Source organism: Oncorhynchus gorbuscha, linkage group LG13 (assembly GCF_021184085.1).
Source record: "Oncorhynchus gorbuscha isolate QuinsamMale2020 ecotype Even-year linkage group LG13, OgorEven_v1.0, whole genome shotgun sequence".
Lineage (NCBI taxonomy): Eukaryota > Metazoa > Chordata > Actinopteri > Salmoniformes > Salmonidae > Oncorhynchus > Oncorhynchus gorbuscha.
In genome coordinates, this window is record NC_060185.1 from 48891321 (window position 1) to 48905702 (window position 14382).

At 46.4% G+C, this 14382-nt stretch overlaps 1 protein-coding gene across 1 annotated transcript in view; it reads right to left on the reverse strand.

Moving 5' to 3' along the window:
• The window catches only part of npas1 (neuronal PAS domain protein 1), a 40414-nt gene extending 26591 nt beyond the window's left edge, over nucleotides 1–13823 (reverse strand). The window contains 1 exon segment of the mRNA XM_046294813.1: nucleotides 13107–13823. The gene's annotated coding sequence lies outside the window, so the exon portion shown is untranslated.
• Between the last annotated feature and the right edge of the window lie 559 nt (nucleotides 13824–14382).

Genomic DNA, 14382 nt, shown 5'->3' on the forward strand with positions numbered 1-14382 from the left:
TTTCAATCGGTGACGTCACTCCCTCTGTGACCTTGAAGTAGTTGCTCCCCTTGCCCTGCAAGGGCCACGGCTTTTGTGGAGAGATGGGCAACGATGCTTCGAGGGTGGCTGTTGTCGATGTGTGCAGAGGGTCCCTGGTTGGAGCCCAGGTCGGGGCGAGGAGAGGGACGGAAGCTATATTGTTACACGTCTATATAAAAGCTTTGAAGAATGTCCACTGTGCTATAAAAAAAGCCATTCAGTACAGAAGTCTCACTCCGGTTAGCAAAGACAGGGCAAAGCAGAGAGTTGAAGACCCCTCCCCCCTGCCTCCCCCACACACTCACCCTCTAGCTCCCAGTTCCACCAGCGGTGCCAGTTGGCTGGCCTCCCTCTCCCCTCCCCCTCTCTGCCTCTGTGCTCTGGTGACCTTTAAAAGGTCAACGTGGCCTGCAGCAGCATGGTGTCCTGCCCTGCGGCCAGGGCTGACCTCTCTACCACGGGGTCAACAGTACCAGGGGAGGGGGAACCAGGCTGGGGTAGGGAGCTGGGATATGTAGAACCAGACCGGGCCGGCCGAGCCATCACGTTACGTTGAGATTTCAATTAAATGACTTTCTATTTAAACTTGGCAATCCAGAACTATAATTGAGCATAATTATAGTTCCAATTCCCAACCCGGCATCACATCACTGTAGAATCTCTGTAGCCGACACACCATCACTGAGCCGTGTGTAACAATGCCATTTTACATCACCCTCCCCAACCTTGCTAGCTGTGTACATCGCATTGTGTGCTGGGGAAATGAAAGTCACACAATGTATCTTCCACTCATCACACACACACACACACACACACACACACACACACACACACACACACACACACACACACACACACACACACACACACACACACACACACACACACACACACACACACACACACACACACACACACACACACACACACACACACTCTGTCCCATACCTGTATGTTTATCTCTTAATTGACCCAATCTGTCCTTATCTAATCTGTGTCTCTATCGACCGGGGCGTCTCTATCTCTATAGACAGAAGGCCGGCAGCACATCAGTGGCGTCGCGGGCCGTAATGGACGGGGCCTCGGCGCTAATTATTCATAACCTTGTCGCAGGTTGGGAGGCTACTAATGCACTCCCCCCAAAATGGACCGCGCCGAACGCTCTCTACAGTGCCGCGGGCAGCAAGCTGTCCGTCAACCGTGTCACCTGTGGAGGTTTATTGATAAGCAACAAAAGATTATTCAGATATAAAACATACTGTTGATGAGGCTCTTACAGTAGCTCTGCCAAAACAGCATGACTTTGGTATACAGGCCGCAAAAGTATTATGGTGTGTGCATGCGTACGTGTGCTTCACCTGTGTGTGGGACATGTGCGTGCCTCCGTGTGTGTATCTCTGTGTGATCCCCTCATGCTGTGGCTGCCCTGCTCTCTGCTCTGAGGCTGGCTCTCGTGTAGACAGCACAGGGCTGGGAGGGAGGGCGTTCGCCGCTCAGAGCCTCTCCGTCGGGTTGGTCGGCCGACGAGTTAGTTCGTTTGGCCGCTCCGCTGTCTGTTTTCAGCGGGGGGACGTTTAATTAGAGCCTCCAGCTGTCAGAGGTTCGTTAGAGCGCTCAGACTCTCCCCACGGAGCTCTGACTGGGGGAGTCGGGCAAATGAACACATTTAAGGCAAACAGCACGCAGACAATTGCCTGCTGGAATGCCACTGGCTCCCCAGGCTGCAGGGAAATGGCTGTTGTATGCCTCACAGTTCTCCCCTAGAGCCCCACAGATGACCTGGCCAAGGCCTGGGGGCGAGCTGGTTCTAAATACCAGCTAAGACCCCCACCCACCTAACTGTACACCTCGGGGACACAGTCAGCCCTGGTAATGTCAGTTGGAATAGGATGGAATAAAATAGAATGGAAGTGAATGGAGTAGAATGTTTGGAATGCTCGTTAAAAAAATACTAAACAAATGAGTGTGTTGCCCGGGTAACATTGGCCTGTGCAGTGATACAGTTAGGCCGTCTGCTTTGACACTGGGAAAGACAACAGCCGCCCACACCTCTCCTCACCTTCCCGTTTCCCGTTTCCTTTCTGCTCCTCTTACCACGGTGAAACACTGTCTGTTTGACAGAGAGAGAGAGACAGAGAGAGACAGAGAGAGACAGAGAGAGACAGAGAGAGACAGAGAGACAGAGAGACAGAGAGAGACAGAGAGAGAGAGAGAGACAGAGAGAGAGAGACAGAGAGAGACAGCGAGACAGAGAGAGAGAGACAGAGAGACAGAGAGAGAGACAGAGAGAGAGAGAGAGAGAGACAGAGAGAGACAGAGAGAGACAGAGAGACAGAGAGACAGAGAGAGAGACAGAGAGAGAGAGACAGAGAGAGACAGAGAGAGACAGAGAGAGAGACAGAGAGAGACAGAGAGAGAGAGAGAGAGAGAGAGAGAGAGAGAGAGAGAGAGAGAGAGAGAGAGAGAGAGACAGAGAGAGAGAGAGAGAGACAGAGAGAGAGAGAGACAGAGAGAGAGACAGAGAGAGACAGAGAGAGACAGAGAGACAGAGAGAGAGAGAGACAGAGAGAGACAGAGAGAGAGAGAGAGAGACAGAGAGAGAGAGAGAGAGAGAGAGAGAGAGAGAGAGAGAGAGAGAGAGAGAGAGAGAGAGAGAGCGAGGGACTGTAGAGGTGTGAAAACGTCCAAACCATACAGAGGCAAAAAACTCATCCATATCAATTATGTAGACCAGCGCAGTATTTGACTTGTAGAAGATGAAATGTTTTCTTTCAGTGGAGGACATTATCACATAGGTGAACGGACCTTGATGATTGGCTGGAGTGTCCATAAAGAGGTAGCTCAGTATTCTGGTCTCCCGTAGGTAGACGTTTCTCTATTTACTTTTGACTCGACTACTGATCAATCCACAGCTACACTGGATCGTTGGACGTGATGATTTCTCTCCCTCTCTCGCCTCTCTCTCTGCCTATACTTTTCTCTCGCCTCTCTCTCTAAGGTTCGGTATTCCGGTCCTCAGCCGGCAAGCCACCTCCACATTGAAGCACCGGCTGCGTCTGACCTTGACTCATTCCTGGCCCAAGGTTCTCTCCAACTCTCAAGGGCTTAAGCACTTCCCTCCACCCACTGCACCCCCCCCTGTCCTCCCCAACCCCCAAACGGGTCATTAATTATCTAATGGAATCAATATGCTGTTAGATTAGACCAGAGTGACCCTGCCCACCCCCAGGTATCGTCACAGCAATGAGGAGGGAAGGAGGGATGGAACGGAACGAAGGGAGCGGCCACGAGGGAACAAGAGCAGTTTGGGTTAACCATTCATTCCTAAAACAGGCCCTACCTTATAGCTGAGTGACCCCAGAAACAAGAGGTCTACTGTAGGACCTTCCAGAGAGAAGGATGAATGGAGAGGAGAGGGGTGGATGGAGAGAGATGGAGAGATAAAGAGAGAGAAGGATCGGTGGAGAAAATGAGAGAAGGGAGATAGAGAGCGGGGTGGATCGAGCGAGCAGAACGAGGAGAGGGAAGTTTGCTCGTGTTTACCTCCACTAATCGATAGCTCTCTCCCTCCTCTTATTTCATTGGGCCTCAGTAGGCTTTCTTTGATGTCCTCGTCCTCACGGACACGGTGCAACAGAAAATCCATGCTTTTCAATGATGATGATCCACCGTGCGGCTGGAGCGCTGAGATAGCATGGTAATACTGCATGTGAACACTGTCGATACACCACAGACCCACTTGAACAGTCCTACATGAAAGTAGTAGCCCTGACAGCCGGTAGATTAATATCAGAGAGGGGAATAAAGCAGGGAAATAAGATTTCTTATGCATACAATTACATTAGAGCTATATAGATATGCAGAAGTATTGGGAAAGGCTTTATAAATGTAACGATATAAAGTTGAAGCAAAACTTATGAGTCAGAACTGCGACAAATTCACCCAAAGATGTCCTAACCGTTTCGAAAGGAAAAGGGAAAGGACTTAAAGGTAGAGAGAGAGAGATGCATAATGTTTCTGTACCTGATTATTATTATTTATTTGATCTGGAAACAGTTAAGAAGACAGTAAATCCACTTCCCTCGGGCAGCGAGAACATCACCACTGACCTCTAAATAACCACATGCCATAGCCCAGCACACGGTGTAATGCGCGGGTTGACTCATAACCCCGCAGGGCGTGTTTAGGGTCATGAAATATTGTGTGGGTGAAGGGCGGGCGGGTGGCGAGCGGGTTGAATGAAAAGAAGAAGAAAAAGGCATTTTTAAAAAAATCCATAAATGTACAATTATTGTGCAATTCATGTCTATAGGCTGCATTGAAGTTTTTCGTTCATCATTTTTATCTGGCATTAGTGCAATAAGCCTAATCTTTACGGCCTAACTGTTGGTGTACGCCAAATACACACCAGTCACCAAATGCTTTTGGGAACCTGGGGAGAAAAAGTTACACGGGAACTGTTCATAGCATTTTCTATATTGGCCAGTTGGGGGTCGGGCTGGGGGTCGGGCTGGGGGTCGGGTGCGGGCCTCAGATTTTCACTTTATTACATATAGTCGGACGGTTGCAGATGGGTTATTCGCACATGCGGGTGGGTGCGGGTGAACAAACAGCTGAACCGTGCATCACTAGCACACAGGGTCACACACACACACACACACACACACACACACACACACACACACACACACACACACACACACACACACACACACACACACACACACACACACACACACACACACACACACACACACACACACACACTCACGTGTGCTGACACATTAACATAGAAATACATTTAAATAGAAGTACATGTATACACACATCAGAGAGTTCAGTCCAGTATCAGTGGCTTACCAGGGTTGCATAAGTTGTGTAGGTGAGTTCCAGTGCAGAATGGATTTCAGTACACCTGCCCTGTACCTGGTTAAGCACATGCATGTCTACTCACGTTGTCTGTTCTTTCTTGGCAGGTGTACCGCTCTGCATTTCTGTGGGGGCAGTATGTGAGAGTGAGCGAGAATATTTACGTCCTTTTTCAGTGTGTACATACTGTATCCTTGTCCTTTTATGTACTGCGCAATATTTTAAAGAGAGTGTGTTTTGAATATCCTCAGTGTACATTTATACTGAACAAAAAATGTAAACACAACATGTGAAATGTTGGTCCCGTGTTTCATGAGCTGAAAAAGCTGATTTCTCTCAAGGTTTGTGGACAAATTTGTTTACACCCCTGTTAGTGAGCATTATCCTTTGCCAAGATAATCCATGACAGGTGTGGCATATCAAGAAGCTGATTAAACAACATGGTCATTACACAGGTGCACCTTGTGCTGGGGACCATAAAAGGCCACTAAAAGGTGCAGTTTTGCTACACTAAACAATGCCACCGATGTCTCAAGTTTAGAGGAAGTGTGAAATTGACATGCTGACTACATGAATGTCCACCAGATTTGTGCCAGAGAATTTACTGTTAATTTCTCTACCATAAGCAGCCTTCAACATCATTTTAGAGAATTTGGCAGTACGCCCAACCGGCCTCACAACCGCAGAGCACGTGTAACCACACCAGCCCAGTACCTCCACAACTGTCTTCTTCACCTGCGGAATTGTCTGAAACCAGCCACCTAGACAGATGATGACACTTAGAAGTATTTCTGTTTGTACTAAAGACCTTGTGTGGGGAAAAGCTCATTCTGATTGGCTGGTCCTGGCTCTCCAGTGGGTGGGCCTATGCCCTCCCAGGGCCACCGATGGCTGCGCTCCTGCCCAGTCATAGGAAATCCATAGATTAGGCCCTAATTCATTTGTTTCAATTGACTGATTTCCTGATATGATCTGTAACTCAGTCAAATGGTTGAAATTGTTGCATGTAGCGTGTATATATTTTTTCAGTATACAGGTAAATACTATTCATATTGAGTGATTCCTCACAAAAACCAGAAAAAATACCATGATTTGGGGGATTTTTACTTAGTGTAATCCATAGAATGGTCCTTTGGAGGATGGATTGTTGATGTTTATTAGAAATGTGCATTTAAAAGCATAATTGAGAAATAATTGATCATAGTTTATGACATTTAGGCCTTACCCAGGCCTCCTTTAAGACTCCATAGTGTTTCATCTGTAGGTGCTGCAAATATGAGTAGTATTTTTATTTTTTTTACAATCATTTATGAACATTGAAAAATATAAACATGAATATTTCAATATATTGTTGAACATAATATACTATGGGCATATCAAAGTTCCCGAATGGGATCTCTGCTCGTTTTAAAGTTTTGGAGAGAAATTGGCATAGTAGGCAATGTAACCAATCACAGCACTCATTTTACTTGTATCATTGAACATCCTGCAGAGGGCGGCCATTTTGAATCAATTTTCACATTCACTCTTTTGGTAATGCTTACATAGGGTATGTTTGTAAATTCACTCTGGAGTGCCAGAGTGAGTTCAGGGTGCGCTCTGGGCATTTGTAATTTCAGAGCTTTGTCAGATTGCCTGTTTGTAAATTGGACGCTTAGGCCGGGGAGTAAGGTTGATCCGAGTGTTCCCGGCCTCCCAACGGCAGTCAAGCACCCAAGCTAACTGGCTAAAGTTGGCTAGCTTACTAGCTACTTCCAGACACAAATGAGAGAACACCTCACTCACTCTGACCATTTCACTCGCCATAGCAGAGCTGGTTAGGCTGTTTTCATGTTGACTAGAGGGTTGGTGACTGCGACTGTGCTCCTGGCAAAAATAAAGATACAAATGTGCCTTTGTTTACTGACACCGGCCATATTAAACGAGTGTTGCGCGTTCGTAAATTCATCAGTTATTCTGCTTACCAACGCACGCAAATTGGATCAGAACTCAAAGAAGCAGAGATCCCACTTTGGAACTTTGATATGTTCGTAGAGTATATTATGTTCAACAAATATATACAAACATTTGCCCATTTTATTTTAATGCTGTGTTTATATCTTTAAATATTAATAAACTAATGTAAAAAAAAAAAAGTTTTTGAAATCAAAATACTACTCATTTAACAGTCAAGCTTCATATTACACCAACATTGCTTTGTAGCCTCTACAGATGAAACATTATGGAGTCTTACAGGAGGCCTGGGTAAGGCCAAAATGTCATAAATATGTCAACTTTGACCAATTATTTCTCAATTATGCTTTTAGGTACAAATGTCAAATATATGGATTAAATTTAGTGAAAATCCCCCAAATCATGGTCTTTTTTTGTCTGGGTTTTGTGAGGAATCCCTCTATTAGTATATAAATACCAGAACCAAATGCTTGCAAATACAGCTAGATTTTCATCCCCAGAATAAGACACTCAATATGTATTGGACAGGAGCATCAAGCTCGTCACTGTGCACTTTCACCACCCTGTGAAGTTCATCGCAACTTATTTCATCTGTAGCCTAATAAACTGCAGCTTTCCCCAGTCCTAGCGGGAGCCTGGGAGAACCACACCACATATCGTTGCGTGACTCCAAGTTTACTTATGATGATACTTACATCAATATTAGCACATAAAAGGCGTTTCCACCGCCATTTCACAGATCATTAATTATACAGATCCAACCTTGTCTGGCGCATTTCATTTTGTCGACATTTGAAAATATTTGTGTGCATGACGACGCGTGTGTGTGTGTACACTCTCGGGGAACAAAGGTGTTGTCTAGAACCTAAAAGGGTTCTTCGGCTGTCCCCATAGGATGACCCTTTGAAGAAACATTTTTGGTTCCAGGTAGAATCTTTTTGGTTCTAGGTAGAACCATTTTGGGTTTCATTTCCACCGAGGGTTCTCCATGGAACCCAAAAAGGGTTCTAGCTGTAACCGAAAAAAGCTTCTCCTATGGGGACAGCCACGTAACTCTTTTGAAACCCTGTACGGTGTACAGGTAACTGCCAAAGTAAAGGGAACACCAGCATAAAGTGTCTTAGTAGGGCGTTGGACCACCACGAACCAGAACAGCTTCAATGCACCTTGGCATAGATTCTACAAGTGTCTGGAACTCTATTGGAGGGATGCGACACCCTTCTTCCACGAGAAATTCCCATAATTTGGTGTTTTGTTGATGGTGGAAGAAAACGCTGTCTCAAACACCGCCCGCAGAATCTCCTCTAAGTGTTCAATAAGGTTGAGATCAGGTGACTGACACGGCCATGGTATATGGTTTACAACGTTTTCACGCTCATTAAACCGTTCAGTGACCACTCGTGCCCTGTGGATGGGGGGCATTGTCATCCTATGGGGACATAGCCATGGTAGCCAAAATAAAGACCAGCCCAGCATTTTCATACATGACCCTAAGCATGATGGGATGTTAATTGCTTAATTAACTCAGGAACCACACCTGTGTGGAAGCACCTGCTTTCAATAAACTTTGTGTTCTTCATTTACTCCCGTGTTTCTATGATTTTGGCAATTACCTGTATGTATGCATGTTGGCATCCGTGTGTGTGTTTATATACATGTGTGTGCGTGTGCGTGAATGTGTGTATCTATGTGTGCGTGTGTATGTGTGTGCGTGCGTCCGTCCGTGTGTGTATGTATGTGTGTGTGTCTGCGTCCGTTTGTGTGTGTGTGTGTGTAAATCTTCGGGCCGCTGGCTCCCGGCAGGGCAGTGTGTGAATGACAGCACGGGTTATGTAAGGAGCCACAGCGGGACAGAGTGGACAGCCTGACCGGAGATCAGGTCAGCAGAGTGTGACACTAAACACATCTCACTGACACTGAGCTGACACCCTCTTGTCACTGACGCAGCCGATATCTGTCCCACTCGCACACTTCTCTCGCTCGCTCGTTGTGTGTGTGTGTGTGTGTGTGTGTGTGTGTGTGTGTGTGTGTGTGTGTGTGTGTGTGTGTGTGTGTGTGTGTGTGTGTGTGTGTGTGTGTGTGTGTGTGTGTGTGTGTGTGTGTGTGTGTGTGTGTGTGTGTGTGTGTGTGTGTGTGTGTGTGTGTGTGTGTGTGTCAACAGTCAGACACCTTTGTGCGTGAGTGTGTCTGTCTGTCCTCTTGGACGGTGAATCGACAGTCAAACAAACGAGGACGTCTACCCGTCGGTCTTTTCTGGGCCCTGAAGAAAGTCTTCAGAAAAGGACATTTCAATGACTATCTGGCGGTCTTCAAACTACCGACGCCATCCCAATGTCAACCTGTCAGACCTAGAATTGTTCCAGAAGTCTCCGACCCTCAATGTGACTGTTGCCTCTCAGACCCCCGTTCACTGAAATAAGGTTGGTCTCTTGACATGTTATTCAACAGAGCTAAATATATCACGGCTCCGGTTGCCCAGGACGATCCCTTCACCCTAGCGTCCCTCCATAGCGTGGACAAAATGTTTTTAAAAAGTCATTTTGCGAGCTCGACTGCGTATTCTCGCTGTGCCAGAAAAGGACACGGTCCAGAATGTCAAATCCACAAAACAGATGGAAACAAATCAAAGAAGAAAAGTTCTGGTTTGAACACAGTCACGCGGTCAACGAGGACTAACATTAGCTATTACTGATTGACGGGACCACGATGCGCATCTTCTCCTTTCAGAGCCTACGGGGGAACGATTGGCTTTAGAAACAGCCCGCGTCTGTGAGACCAATCGAGTCCGGAGCGGTTTTCAAATCTTTGTGGTGACACAGACACAACCGCCACAGCCGGAAAACATCTTCTGAAATCAACACTTTTCGTGTGGTCTATAAAAGTGCTCGTGTGTTACTGGGTGGAGGGATTTCTCCTTGCAGCTGCAGTGACTGAGCAGGTGGCGGTGGTGGGATCATGTGCTGTTACACCTCACAACACACAGCACAGAAACATTCCATTACCGTCCACAGACAACACACTCACACAGCACAGAAACATTCCATTACCGTCCACAGACAACACACTCACACAGCACAGAAACATTCCATTACCGTCGACAGACAACACACTCACACAGCACAGAAACATTCCATTACCGTCGACAGACAACACACTCACACAGCACAGAAACATTCCATTACCGTCCACAGACAACACACTCACACAGCACAGAAACATTCCATTACTGTCGACAGACAACACACTCACACAGCACAGAAACATTCCATTACCGTCCACAGACAACACACTCACACAGCACACAAACATTCCATTACCGTCCACAGACAACACACTCACACAGCACAGAAACATTCCATTACCGTCCACAGACAACACACTCACACAGCACAGAAACATTCCATTACCGTCGACAGACAACACACTCACACAGCACAGAAACATTCCATTACCGTCCACAGACAACACACTCACACAGCACACAAACATTCCATTACCGTTGACAGACAACACACTCACACAGCACACAAACATTCCATTACCGTCCACAGACAACACACTCACACAGCACACAAACATTCCATTACCGTTGACAGACAACACACTCACACAGCACACAAACATTCCATTACCGTCCACAGACAACACACTCACACAGCACACAAACATTCCATTACCGTCGACAGACAACACACTCACACAGCACACAAACATTCCATTACCGTCGACAGACAACACACTCACACAGCACAGAAACATTCCATTACCGTCGACAGACAACACACTCACACAGCACAGAAACATTCCATTACCGTCCACAGACAACACACTCACACAGCACAGAAACTTTCCATTACCGTCAACAGAAAACACACTCACACAGCACACAAACATTCCATTACCGTCAACAGACAACACACTCACACAGCACAGAAACATTCCATTACCGTCGACAGACAACACACTCACACAGCACAGAAACATTCCATTACCGTCCACAGACAACACACTCACACAGCACAGAAACATTCCATTACCGTCGACAGACAACACACTCACACAGCACAGAAACATTCCATTACCGTCCACAGACAACACACTCACACAGCACAGAAACATTCCATTACCGTCGACAGACAACACACTCACACAGCACAGAAACATTCCATTACCGTCCACAGACAACACACTCACACAGCACAGAAACATTCCATTACCGTCGACAGACAACACACTCACACAGCACAGAAACATTCCATTACCGTCCACAGACAACACACTCACACAGCACAGAAACATTCCATTACCGTCCACAGACAACACACTCACACAGCACAGAAACATTCCATTACCATCGACAGAAAACACACTCACACAGCACAGAAACATTCCATTACCGTCCACAGACAACACACTCACACAGCACAGAAACATTCCATTACCGTAGACAGAAAACACACTCACACCACAGAAACATTCCATTACCGTCGACAGAAAACACACTCACACAGCACAGAAACATTCCATTACCGTCGACAGACAACACACTCACACAGCACAGAAACATTCCATTACCGTCGACAGAAAACACACTCACACAGCACAGAAACATTCCATTACCGTCGACAGAAAACACACTCACACAGCACAGAAACATTCCATTACCGTCCACAGACAACACACTCACACAGCACAGAAACATTCCATTACCGTCCACAGACAACACACTCACACAGCACAGAAACATTACATTACCGTCCACAGAAAACACACTCACACAGCACAGAAACATTCCATTACCGTCCACAGAAAACACACTCACACAGCACAGAAACATTCCATTACCGTCCACAGAAAACACACTCACACAGCACAGAAACATTCCATTACCGTCCACAGAAAACACACTCCACGAAAGCGGACCAGGACACACCTGGGTAAGAACCACTGGTCTCTGTTTGCTCACACGCACGCATGATTGCACACACACACACACACACACACACACACACACACACACACACACACACACACACACACACACACACACACACACACACACACACACACACACACACACACACACACACACACACACACACACACACACACACACACACACACACATTTGTTTGTTAATGTCTTTCCTAAGTCACTCTTCTGTCCTCCCTTTTACATAGTTGTGCGGGGTCTCTACAAACGCACCGCTAACAGAGCCAAAGACGAACAACATAGTCAATAATAACATCCCTGATGATCCCTGTTCTTTTGATTGGCGTCATCATATTATAACATTGGTGATATTTGCTATGTATCACTAGGCACCAGATTACACAGGCATTTTGTAACAGTCATTTACCCAATTATGGCCACCTGCTGTTAGTGGCCTAAAGCACTACAATCATCTGTCCAGCCAACTGGGCTTTTCTCTCGTTCCTTTACAGCAGCTGACTAATACTATTCTGAACGAGCTACAGTGGACAGGAAATGACTATATTTATATATAGAAAAAACAATAATGGCTTTATTAATGATAATAATAGATGTTGACCTCTCAGTGCGCTGGAAGAAATAAACAACTTAGGAAGCAAGTACTTTTCTTAAGTCTGTTATGGAAACAACTTTTATCCAGTTTACTTTAGAGAGTTAGGGTAAATACATAGACAATACATCCAGTGCTGAGCAGACAAAAAAAAAACAAAGCAGATATTTACACATATATTTATATCCAATGTGATCTCTAGACAGAAAATATCACATTTCCATCCCATTTTAAATCTAAAATACACTATTTCACATTTCTTGTAACTATATTGTAACTTGTAAGGTAAATTGAACTAACGATACACACTGATATTTCCCCAGACGCTATTAATCTAGTTCAAAGGTGAATATTTACTGGTAAATGACGTGTTGTTACGGCTCAGACACGTTTTTTACGAGCAGAAGACTACCATGTGTCAGCACGTAGGACATCTTCTAAACTTAGTTTAGAAATGAGGAGAGGAGACGACGCACAAAAAGTGAGACTTCCCCTAAAACGCTCGGAAACAAGTACCTGTCATTGTTCAATAAACGTGACATCTTAAATACACTCTCAAACTGACATAACCGTCTAAGTACATGACACTCACATGACTGTTGGAATGTCATCCAGTTTCTACAACATCAAATCAGCTTCATCAAACAGTGGAAGTGTGTGTGTGCGTGCGTGCGTGTGTGTATGTGTACACTGACCAGAACTTGTTCCAGGATGGCCTCACCTGATGGGCATTTCCAGCGTTGACTCCCCTTCTCTGAGTGGACGTACTTTTTCCTCTTCGTCCTCTATCCTTCAGACTCCTGTGCCCCCCAAAATGGCCCGGCTGGGGTCCCCTGCTCTCAAACGCACTGGGGGTGGGCTGGGCTGAGAGGCTGGACCAACTGGAGGCAATACCCTCACGCTCACAAAAGACCTGGACACGCAGGCAGGCGGACCCACCGCAGAATCCTTTGCAAGTGAGTGTGTGTGTGTGTGTGTGTGTGTGTGTGTGTGTGTGAGTACGCAAGTGGTGCTAGCTGGTGGAGAAGAGAGGCTATGCTGGCTCAGGATCACTTCACTAACACTCTGCTCCCTCTGCCACTTCTTAGAGATGGACTAGGATTAGGAGACAGCCAGCGTGAGATTCTCTCTCCCTCGCTCTCTTGCCGGCATGCTCCCTCTGGCTCTCACTCCTCCTCTCTCTCTCTCTCTCTCTCTCTCTCTCTCTCTCTCTCTCTCTCTCTCTCTCTCTCTCTCTCTCTCTCTCTCTCTCTCTCTCTCTCTCTCTCTCTCACTCCTCCTCTCTCTCTCTCACTCTTCGCTGAGCTTCTTTCTTTTAATTTCCTCTTGGGAAAGCTGCGCACACCGGTTGTCTCTCTCTTCCCCCTCAGTCGCTAGTAAATATAAAAGGCATGGTTGTCCAACTCTTGCTCCGGTCTCTCTCTCCCTCGCTTTTCCTCTCTCTCTCTAGCTCGCTCTCACTCACTGTCTCTTGCTTTCGTTTACCCCCTCCTCCCGCAGCCCCTCACTTTCTTTCTCTGTCAAAGCTGCCTTTCAAATGCTGATTAGCAGGGAGAGTAAAAGACAAGCAAAAGAGAGAGAGAGAGAGGGAGAGAAGGAAGGGAGGGATAGAGAGGGAGGGTGTGTGTAACTGAAGCAAGTGGGAGATTCCATCACATACAAACACATTGTAAACTGTTTCCCTGGTCTTATACAAAGTCTATCCCACAAATACGTCCACATTACGCACCCAAGTGAGCATCTGCAAAACAATCACACAGAGGGTGCACGTGAACAGGCATTTACACGCACACGCACACACGCACGCGCAGGCGCACCAACAGATTGGCGCACAGACACACACAAACAGACTCACACGCCCAAACACACACAAATGCGCACACACACACACACACACACACACACACACACACACACACACACACACACACACACACACACACACACACACACACACACACACACACACACACACACACACACACACACACACACAC